Source organism: Gastrolobium bilobum, unplaced genomic scaffold, assembly GCF_033153095.1.
Source record: "Gastrolobium bilobum isolate Gb01-03AN ecotype WA unplaced genomic scaffold, APGP_CSIRO_Gbil_v1 utg12088, whole genome shotgun sequence".
In the NCBI taxonomy this organism is placed as follows: Eukaryota; Viridiplantae; Streptophyta; class Magnoliopsida; order Fabales; family Fabaceae; genus Gastrolobium; species Gastrolobium bilobum.
Genome location: NW_026896880.1, coordinates 85,837 through 98,171, shown reverse-complemented (window position 1 = coordinate 98,171; position 12,335 = coordinate 85,837).

Sequence of the window (12,335 nt, the reverse complement as noted above, 5' to 3'; positions counted from 1 at the left end):
GAGTCCGTGTGTGTGAGGTTCATGAGAATTTTGGGTTTTTTGGTATTTTAGGATATGAATGGTGAAATTGATGTGTAATTCTTGTGAATATGTGTAGGAGTATTGATAATTGTGGTGAAAGTGTGGTTGATTTATTTTTGGAATTAACTTTGAGCTAAGGGCTACATTCTTGAAATTTCAATAATTAAGGGTAAGTGAATTATCCTATATTTTTGGTGGATTGGAACCTTTTTCTTGGTGAATTCATGTGATGAAAGATTTATTGATTAATTATGTTGCCTTAACATATGTGTTTAGTAGTGAAAGTGTGTGATTTTGGCTTGAATTGGGCAAAGGAAAGGCATGGAAAGTTTGAACTACAAGAGGTAAACTCTTGGACCTTGGGATTTCTTGGTGAATTCATGTGATGAAAGATTTATTGATTAATTATGTTGCCTTAACATAGGTGTTTGGTAGTGAAAGTGTGTGATTTTGGCTTGAATTAGGCAAAGGAAAGACATGAAAAGTTTGAACTACAAGAGGTAAACTCTTGGACCTTGGGATTAGTCTCACTTAGTGTACCACCACATATTCCAGGGAGTGTTGGTTAATTGCTTGAATGATTGGTTGATTGTTAGTTTTATGACATAGTTGCACCATATGTAATTTTTTGTGTATTGGTATACGGACCAATAAACAAGCACTAGGGGCTATATTCTATGATTAGTGGATGAACTAATATACAATTGAATGTTTAATGCGATAAGTATAATAACCCAGACCTGCATAATGAGTAGTTAAGAATTTTCCATAATAAAGAAAGATTAATTAGATGAGAAAACATATTATGAGAATAAAGTCACTTTTCATATAAAAGTGCAATTATATAAAGTTTAGGAGTAAAAATGAAAATATCTAAAAGTTACCTGAAACTTAAAAATAGTGTATAGAAAAGTTATTTTTATGATGTTTATAAGATAAAAACACATAATTAGAAATATTAAGTATTGGCAAAACGACCGTACTACGGTCAATTCTTAAATGTATCTCCTAATGAAGACGCATTTAAAAAGTTTGCCCATTGTAGAGCAGTCAAAGATGTCACGTTGACTGACGAGTTTAGTGTCGTTTCTAAGCTTGACGGGTCTACATGCCACCTAGGATGTCTGTCCCAGTCGCGTCAACTCCATTGACGAGTTCACCAGTATCCCGTCATGCAATCTGACGTCTTCTACACCCGCCATGCATCGTAACGCGTTTGGCAGCCAGCGTGGCTCAAATTAGACTTAATCCCGTCACTTAGTGTGATGGGTTACATTATGAACCAAACCTGCCATATTCGTTGACGGCATATGGCTGTAGGTGACCCGCAAGGATAGCGTGGGGTAGTGTCCCGTGAGAAGTACATACACGTCCTAATCTTGTTACTGACACTTACGAGAATACTTGTCTTGGTTATATATAGAATCTTCCAATGTTGCTCAAAATGTGACAACTTGGTTAGTGTCTGGTATTTGTATTTTTGTATCTTATATTGACTGACCGCTTCCTCATCCATATTTTATTTTCTATCACTTACAATGTGTATTTAAACATTTGTTGTTTATTTACTTATTTTGAATGTCCACTATCCTCTAATTTTTTGTGTTTTATTTGATAAAAACACAATACTACAATGGAACAATTTTGTTCATTTGTATATTATAATGATTCTAAAATTAACAGTGTAGGCGGTTTGAACTTTGAAGGGGAAAAAAGAGCAATGTATAATGTCCGAGGCTTGTCCATTGAAGATCTACTTGAGAAGATTCGTCAGAAGTTGAAGTTGCAACAAAATCAGGTAATATCTTCAGTTACGGGTAGAGTCCCATGTGAAAATTGCAAATATGCAGGTTTTGAAATAACTGATGATGAGGACATTGACATTTTTCTTGGAACATTTGTCCAAAACTCTACTATGTCTCAATTTGTTAAGTTATACGTGGATATTGAGACATCAGAGGATTTATCAACACCAATACGTGGTCTGGACCTTAACAGTCAGACACAAAATCCATCGTCATCGGTACCCCATCCCACACAATCAACTATTGCGCATGGAGAAGAAAGCGACTATATGGTAAATGTCGAACCTAACAATGAAGAGGAAGAGGAAGAAGAAGATGTAGACACTCTATTGGCAAATGACGATGATCAGAATGATACTGATCCAGGTGATGATGAACATGATGATAATCCAGGCTCACAAGAGAGTGTTATCCCTATGTCCAATATTGCGGTTGTACCACCATCATCAGGTTAGTTAGTAAATGGGTTGTATTATTAATTTTGTATTAGTTACCATATTTACCCATCTGTCTTTTTATGTGTGTATTTATAGAGGTGACGCCATTTTGGGATGCGATTCCACACTATGAGGCTGTTAATTTGGATTACCCGAACGAAGACATACTGGATGTTGAAGGCTTAGGTCGTGGACCGTGGACAAGAGGAGATGAAATGTATGTGAAACAAGAGTTCGGGTCGAAGCGCGATGTCCAAGCCGCTATAAAACATTACTGCATGAATGAACATCAAGAAGTTGTAGTTGTTGAGAGTACTAGATGAAGTTGTCTATAAAATGTCGTAAGCATGAAGAAGGTTGCAATTGGCAAGTTAGGGCAATTAAATCGAAGAATAACAACAACTGGGTAGTCAGTAAATGGGTTGGAAAACATTCTTGTGTCAACACAACCCTTTCGCAAGATCACAAGCAACTTGATTCACAATTTATTTATAAGGCCATTCTAGGTACTATGCAATCTTTAACTTTTTGTGCGTGTCAATTTATATGTGTTTATCATGTCAATGTGGATATTATTACTAAATACAGAAATGCTATTCATGGGTATGCAGACATGGTCAAGGCTTCACCGTCGGTGGCCATTATCTTGATATAAGAACGAGTTACTGGCCTTTTTGGATTTGATGTTTCTTATAGGAAGGCGTGGAAGGCAAAGCAAAAAGTAGTTGCTTAGATTTACAATTATTGGGATGAGTCATACGCATTCTTACAAGATGGTTCGGGTACATTTTGATTTTTCTCCAGGGTCTGTTTATCATATTCAACATGGACCGTGTGTCATGAATCGACAAGTTGTTAATGGGTGCAGGGTTTTTCAACGTGTTTTTTGGACTTTCAGTCAATGTCGCAAGGCTTTTAAATGGTGTAAACCAGTTATTCAAGTCGATGGTACGCATCTATACGAAAAATATAAAGGGACATTATTGATCACCACAACGCAAGATGGAAACAGTAAGGTGTTGCCAATAGCATTTGCGGTTGTTGAAAGTGAAACCAAAGAAGCATGGGAATGATTGTTTCTGTTATAAACACACCGTGAGGGTGCTGTTTGTGGACCTTGGGCCAGTGTGAACTCTTGAAAGAAACAGTTAGCTTAAGAGGTAAGCTTTCGTGTCCTCGGATTGATCTGTTGTCTGTTCCACCGACCTCCATGAGAGGGTGATTTATATGCATGGGATGATTTTATGAAAATGTTATTTGCATTGATATATGCCTGAGATGTATGAATATGCTTGTTGTTACTTACACAATCAGACAGTGACTCTAGTGTGTCAGGCATGTAGTGTACAAAAGTGATGTTGTTACTTACACAATCAGACAGCGACTCTAGTGTGTAAGGCATGTAGTGTACGAAAGTGATGTTGTTACTTACACAATCAGACAGCGACTCTGGTGTGTAAGGCATAAGACTGTGACTCTTATGTTTAGATGGGTCGCAGACGTGCATAATCCCTATCCTGTTCACTGGCCATTCGAACCGCATTTTGCATACATCACATGATTAATGAGTTAAATGTTAGCTCGTTGAGCAAGAGATTATAATGTCACGAAATATATGCTTAACATGAACATGCATTGAAATTACTGTTTTGAACTTATATTATGCCTGTAAGTGAGCTTGGGGCAGAAGAGTCCTTGAGGACCCCTTGTCTTACTGAGATTTCTTTTTAGAGATCTCACCCCACGTTTGGGGCACATTTACAGGTTCAGGTACCTCGGAGGTTGAGACCTCTAGTGGCAGGAGGCCGAAGCTTAGTTGATTGATATGCATGATGATATTGCTGATGTACCTGTTTAATGGTTTTGCCTTAACCATTACCATGTTGTTTGTATTGAGACTTGCTAAGTATGTTGTTTATTTGGTGAGCATGAGGATTGTCCATGCCACGTTTGTTTGACTGTGTTTAGTTTAATTGAGTTGAGTTGTATAAACTATCAAGATTGGTCCGGACTGCGTGTTGTAGTTCCGTGACTTAAATACTCACAGTTATTTATATATATTGAGGTTATTCAGTGTATCTAGCTTTATTTTCAATTACATATAGGCAATATTTTGAAAGAGAACTAAGTAATTAACTTGGTTAATATTAATGATGTCATAATTGAAAAGAAAAAGGTATTCCGCAATTTTAATTAAGCGTAGCTTAATACGATGACATGATAACAAACCGGGTATACACGGGATGTTACATTTTATGGTATCAGAGCACTTTCTAGGGAAAAGCTTGTATATATTGCAATAACTAGGATGTTTTGCCGTGTGTCTTGTCTTGTGAGTTTTCTCAGTTGGGTTTTATGATGATGATGCATGCGTGACCACATTGTATGGGCCTGATCACCTCATTCTTTGTGTAACTTGTGCAGAGTCATGGTAATGCCAAGGAGAAATCGTAAGAAGACTGAGGGTTAATCCGACCCGGTCCTAACTACATTAGCTGAGATGCAGGCGGCTAGACAAGGCGATCAGGAGGCCGCCAACTTGGCCAACATGGCGATGATGGATGTCGTTCGAGAGGCGAACCGGAAGGCCACAGAAGATATTCTTGAGGCGAACCGGCTGGCGAACATGACCATGATGAGGGTCATGTTGGAGGAGACGAGGGCTAGCCGCAATGATGGTCAGTTCCCTCCGCCACCACCACCACCGCCTCCACCCAGTCTTCAGGACGAAAGTCAGAGTCACATTGAGGTTGCCACTCATCTTACTGGGATGATGCAACCCTATCTTGAGCCTGTTGAGGACCGTGACGCGATTGACCGCCGGCTGAATGCTTTCCGCAAGCATAAGCCACCTTCTTTTGATGGATTTTATGATCCTATTGCTGCTGCTAGATGGCTTCAGGCCCTGGACAAGATATTCAGGGTGATGCAGTGCACTGATCCGCATAAATTGATGTTTGTGACGTGCATGATGGAGGGCGATGCTCATGAGTGGTGGACGAACACCTCTCACGCTTATAAGATGCAGGGTCATGTGATGACATGGCCATTCTTCGAGGATTGTTTCCTTGGCAGATATTTTTCTTATGATGCGCAGGAGCGGAAGCAAGGAGAGTTTGACCATCTGGTGCAAGGCTCGTTGTCTGTGGACGAGTACTTGGCTAAGTTCAATCTGGCCAAGTTTGCACATTTCTGTATCGCCATGCCTACTTCGACGTTTTTGGTTGCTAAGTTCCGTAGGGGACTTAATGAGGAGATAGCTGACAGGATTGCTGGTGCTGTATCCAGAGATTTCGGCACTTTGATTCAACAGTGTCGAGACATTGAGGACGTCTGTATTGTGAGCAAGGCCAATAGGGCCAAAGTAGCTGATGTTAAGGGAACTGGTGGTTCCACTTCCTGGAAAAACAGGAAGTTTGCTGGAAAGGGAAAAGGGAAGCAGTTGGCTGCTAGGCAAGCACCTAGTCAGTTCACGAGGACTTCTTCGCAGCAGGGAGGTTTTGCTAGACCTCCATCCTCTCCTTGGTGTGCAGGATGCAGAAAGGAGCATGTTGGACGTTGTGCTACTGGAGAGCTGCTTTGTTTCAATTGTTGAAAGAGTGGCCATATGGCCAAGTACTGTTATGTTTCAGTTGCTAGGGCTGCAGCAATTCAGGAGACCCCTCTTCAGATGATTTCGGCTCCACCTTCAGCGGCACCTGTTGTGCCACCTGCCACTGGTCGTGTTTACATTTTGGATCGGCAGCAGCCAGACAGAGCTCCGAACCTTGTTAGAGGTACTGTTCCATTTGTGGAATAGCTGTTGATGTTTTGTTTAATTTCGGGGCGACGTATTCTTTTATTGCCACCCCGATTGCTGTGGGGCTTGAGTGCCCATTGCTGTGCTTTCTCCATTGTTGCGGGTGTCTACCGCCACTGGAGAAAAGTGTGATACTTCCACTGTACATCGAGATGTCGTGTTTCAGTGGGATGGCTGTGATTTTTTGGTAGATCTGATTGGATTACCGATGGCTAACTTGGAAATCATCCTTGGCATGAATTGGTTGTCCAAGAACTATGTAATGATTGATTGTTGTGCCAAGCGAGTGGTGATGTCTCAGTGTGATTCCACAGCCAGTTACTCGCCTTTTATTTCATTACTGCAGGCCAGGAGAGCCTAGAGAGCAGGGGCATTCGGTTATGTCATGTTGGGAGATTTGGTGAATGGGACACAGGAGGATATCACTGGCATTCCTGTGGTGGGGGAATTCCTCGAGGTGTTTCCTGAGGAGATTCCTGAGTTTTCGCCATAGAGGGAGATAGAGTTCTCCATTGATTTGTTGCCTGGTGTGGGGCCCATTTCATTAGCTCCATACCGGATGTCGCCACCAGAGTTGGTGGAGTTTAAGGAGCATATTGAGGATCTTTCGACGAAAAACTTTATCTGACTGAGCGTGTCTCCAAGGGGAGCACCGATCATTTGTGTTAAAAAGGTATGATGCCTTACGCCATTACATAATCGTGATGGTGCCTTGTTTGAGACTGTGAAATTCTCTTCAAGGAATTAAGTGTATAACACTTGGACTTTGTGGCAAGGCCACGCGTGATCTTGTATATGCGAGGCAAGTGCATGTACAATTAGTTTTATGGGTTGAGTGGTCTCCATGACTCTAGGTTCATATGTTATTATTGATCTGCTTCATAAGTAGTTGGCATATTAACACCATGGATAGTGTAAAGCATGAAATAAGTACGATAAACCGTGGTAATGTATCAATGTTATTTCACCTTTAATTGACTCTCGATTTTGCAGATGCCATGGAGATTGGGGTATACTGTTGCATAGAGTTTTTGATTTATTATGTTATTGGAATTGAAAATTTTGCAGGTGTACATGAACTAAGGTACGTTATTATGTGAATGAGCATGTTAACTAGCATGTATTGGTTGAAATGAACATGATTATAATTTCGTACTGTAAAAGGAATATGAATTTATTTTGAGAATAATGATTTATAAAATTGTAAGTCAAGTCGATGTTAGAGTCATGGAATAGGACAAAACTCACTCAAGTTTTGTGTGGATTAGAGTATGTGGGGTCAGGTCACCTCTATTGAGAAAGTGGCTGGTGATCCCAGAGAGTCGAATGTCGTTTTTGTTGTTTTTGTGAAGTTTCGAGAACTGACGATGACTTCCTTGTTTGGGGGTGCACTTCTCGAGATGGAGACTGGGAGAGTCGAGAACGAGCTTTTGGAAAAGGATCCAAGAGGCGCAAGTTTAGAAAGAGTGCCTGGATTATGTGAAGAACCAGGACGGTGTATCTTGGAATGAAGAAGGACATTGTTGTTTTCGTGTTCAAGTGTTTGTTATGCCAGAAGGTGAAGATAGAACACCAGAAGCCGTCTGGTAAGCTTCAACCTCTTGAGATTCCACAGTGGAAATGGGAGAGCGTTTCCATGGACTTCGTGGTGGGATTGCCTAAGACAGTTTTGGGAATCGAGCAGGCAGTGGCAAAATGAACCAAAAATTTCTGGGCAAGATCTGCCCAGGTAGAGATGCTTCTGATCAGAAGGGAGGTATACCACGCTAAAGCTTTCATTTTCAACAGAGTTGGGAAAGTTCTTCACATCAAGAGGTTTGTTTCTCCGTGCAGGGTCATAGTAGCTTCGAACTAGCTGATCCAATCATAAGGGTCAGAGCCTCCTTCCTAGGTTGATAGGTTAGTGGGAACCTTGAATTTGTATGGAATTCGGAAACATCTGATAGCATCCACCAGTGGGCATTTACGAATCACATGTGTTGTGGGTATTCTAGAGGAGGAGAGGGAGGTCAGTTGATGATTACTAGCAGGTGATTCAAATTCTGACCAACATCATCGACCAAATGGCTTGGGGGTGAGGTTGCTGCTAGACTTCTGCCACCTGAAATGCAGGTTGGATTTAGTATTGGTAGAGAGGTTGAAAAGGAACTTGGGCTCCTAAAGGTTGTTCCTGACTAGCTTGTTGAATTAGTGGTAACATTGTTGCCACTATAAGATTCAGAGGTGGAGCCTAAACAACTAGAGGCTTCATGACAGGCTCAACAACTTGCGACACAAGAGCTGGATGGCCAGCCTTGGAGATAGCCGGATGTGGGTGAACATGAATATGTTGAATCACCATATTTGCCATAGGAAGCGTAGCGATCTGAACTTGTGGTTAAAACATTCCATCTTCCATCGGTTGAATTGTTGCCAGTATGGATGGGTTAGTGATATTTGCAACCATTTGACGAAGGCGTTGGTTCTCCTTCACCTGATTCTCGAAGAGTTCTTTGGTTGCTGGATCCATGAGGCCTGTTGGTGGAAGAGGTTGAGGTTGAGCAGGAGCTCGAACGGAGGAGACCAAATGCTCATCCACATTCTCCACATGACCATCAGGAATTGGTTCATGGTTCACGCAAGTAGTGCGATGAGTATTCACCATTATTGCAGGTTTGTGGGTACAAAAACAAGAAATCTTCTAAAAGATTAAGGAAAACAAGAATTGTGAAATGGGAATCGAAATTTATCGCTCCTCATAGACAGCATCCCTAAAATTTATCGAAATTTATGGTATGGATCTGTTTCCCCAAAAGGTGGAGTATGTTGTTCTGACGAAGACAAGATAGGCGGTGGTATAGACCAAAGCACTGTGGTGTCACCGTGCTAGCCACAATCTAGTTGAGGTTGCAGAGGAGGGAGCTGAAGTTGGGCTACGATTGTGACTAAGGTGAGATTTTAGCAGAGTAACAAGAATGGATAGTGAATGGAAAAGATGAATAATGAAGGAGCTGAGTTTCCTTTATATAGAAAGTTGGAGAATTCCTCCTAATATGCAAAGTGTGATGCCACAATTGTTTTCATCCATTTGAGCCCCATTAGGTGTGAGGCTGCGTGATCCCTAGATTGTAAAAGGTCACGCGTGCATGGAAAGTATGAAGAAACAAGTGGCTAAGTGAGAGTGGCTTTGTCGGTTGGCCATTTGGGTCAACTGGGCAAAGCATTTTGGCCAAACCAGAACAATAACAAAGAGAGAGGAAAAAGGTGGAAAGAGAGAATCAACATACTCATGAAAACAAGTTTTAATTTTGTTATTCATAACTTTTTTTGCAAAATTATTCACGTATTTAATAATAAAAGATACAAAGGTTTGATTCTCAGCATCTTTATGTGAAGTTTCTTGACTACCCATCTAAAATTTTACTAATTGGAAAGTTCTCCTACTTTTACATTGGAAAATACTTTTCTTATGTTGTAGGAAAATAGTTATCTCATGTTGTAGAAATAAAATTACAAGTGAGACCCACAAGTAAGAGGAGAGAAAAAAAAGAGTGGTGGGACCCACCTCTCTTTTGTGTGTCTAGAAAAATTGTTTCTCTTATGTAAAATGAGATAAATATAACCCTTTTATATTATGAAAGTATTACACGAAGTCCAATGAAAACATTATGCGTCGACTACGACTGCACAATCATACAAGTTATAGGATTAAATTTAAAATTTATTCAATAAATTTTTAGTCAAACCTCAGTCTCAGAGAGGTGCTCTCATTGTACACCTTAGAATTCTCATGCTAATTAATTCCTTATCAGAAAATACATTTTTGAATTTGGAGACCCATTTTTCAATGGCAATATTGGAAGCAATCAAAATCAAGTGGTGTTTGTAGATATAGTATTGCTAGCTGCACATTCGACTTTATTTTATTTTTACATTTCTGCAAATGGCAAGAGATGCTACCACGCGAGTATGATGTCTAATTCTGTTGTCATTTATTTTCACTTGAAAAAGGGTTATGAAATATTATTGATTTGTATTTGAATCTGTACATAGGGGTCTCTATTTATAGAGACTTCTTGACCTAATTTTGACCTAATGGGCTTGGCCCAATATACAAGTAACGGACTAAATAAATACAAATAAATGACTATATAATTACTAATAAATGACTACATAATTACTATTTACAACACCCTCCCTCAAGCTGAGGAATAGATATTTATCATTCCCAGCTTGCTAGCAAGTTCTTGAAATCTATCTGAAGGAAGCCCCTTTGTCAATAGATCAGCTAATTGACGCCCAGTGGGAATGTATGGAGTGGTAATCAACCCGCTATCAAGTTTCTCTTTGATGAAATGGCGGTCGACCTCAATATGTTTAGTCCGATCATGTTGAACTGGATTATGAGCTATACAAATAGCGGACTTATTATCACATAGCAGCTTCATAGGTCCCTCACATTTTATTTTTAGATCATCAAGTACAATTTTCAGCCACAGTTACTCACAAATGCCTTGAGCCATAGCTCGAAATTCAGCTTCTGCACTTGATCTGGCGACCACATCTTGTTTCTTACTTCTCCATGTCACCAAGTTACCACAAAGAAACATGCAATAACCAGTGGTAGAACGACGGTCAGTCACGGATCCAGCATAATCAGCATCTGTGTAGACTTCTAAAGATAGATTGTCATTACGTCGGAATAACAACTCTTTACCAGGAGTACCTTTCAGATACTGAAGAATTCTCTCTACTGCCTGCATATGTTTCTCCTTTGGATCGTGCATAAACTGACTGACAACACTAACGGCATAAGCTAAGTCTGGTCTAGTATGGGCCAAATATCAATTTCCCAACTAGCCGTTGATATTGTCCTTTATCAACTGGAGGACTCTCCTCTTCATAGCACATCTTGTGATTCTGCTCAATAGGAGTATTAGAGGGTTTACACCCGAGCTTTCCTGCTTCTTTGAGAAGATCAAGAACATATTTCCTCTGGCTGATAAAGATTCCTTTGCTCGAATGAGCTACTTCTATCCCTAGGAAATATCTCAGTTTCCCAAGGTCTTTGACTTCAAACTCAGAGGCAAGCCGTGTTTGCAGAATCTGTCTCTCCACAAAATCATCACATGTGATAATAATATCATCAACATATACAAGGAGCACAGTAAGCTTCCCATTTTGGGAGTGCTTGAAAAAAAGTGTGTGATCTCCTTGACTTTGTTTATATCCTAAGGTCATCATAACCTTAGTAAACTTTCCAAACCAGGCACGAGGTGACTGCTTCAATCCATACAAGGCCTTTTTTATTTTACAAACTTTATTTTCTCCCTTCACAGAATCAAAACCAGGCGGAATTTCCATGTAGACTTCTTCTTCTAACTTACCATTGAGGAAAGCATTCTTCACATCAAATTGGTTTATATCCCAATTGTAATGGGCAGCAAGGGATAACAAAACTCTCACCGTATTCATCTTTGCAACTGGAGCAAATGTTTCTTCATAATCAATTCCATAGGTTTGAGAGTAACCTTTGGCAACTAATCGAGCTTTGTATCTCTCAAGAGTTCCATCAGAATTATATTTCAGGGCATAAACCCATCTGCACCCTACTGTTTTCTTTCCAGTAGGTCTATCAATAATCTCCCATGTTTTATTTTTCTCCAATGCATTCATCTCCTCTTGCATGGCTTGAGCCCAATTCCCATCTTTCAAGGCTTCATGTACTGATTTTGGGATTGCAATAGAGTCTAGTGCTGAAACAAAGCTTTTGTGCTGCACAGACAGATTAGCAGTGGAAACAAAATGAGAGATAGGGTATTGAGTACAAGAGGAACAAGATTTCTTGGGACATGATCTTTTTCCTTTTCTAAGAGCAATGGGTAAATCATCAGAATCAGTAGTAATGGGTAAGTCATCAGAAGTATCATGATCAGAAATATGAGATTCAGGACTTACCAGTGGTTCAGACGATTGAGGTTGCTGCTGAGGCAATGTGGGATGTGTATCAGTCATAGGAGGATCAGTCACAGGAGGATCAGACATAGACACATTGGGAACAGGAACAAGAGGAAGAGACGCTGACTCAGGTGAAGGAGTAGACACTGAAGATTCAAATTCAAAGAAGGAAGGTGATGAGTCTTCTAGTGAATTATTCTCCCCCTGAAGATGAGGACCTTGGAAAAAGGACTCAGATTCCTGAAATGTAACATCCATAAAAACAAAAAATTTCCGACTACCAGGGTGATAACACTTGTAGCCCTTCTTATCAGGAGCATATCCAAGGAAGACACA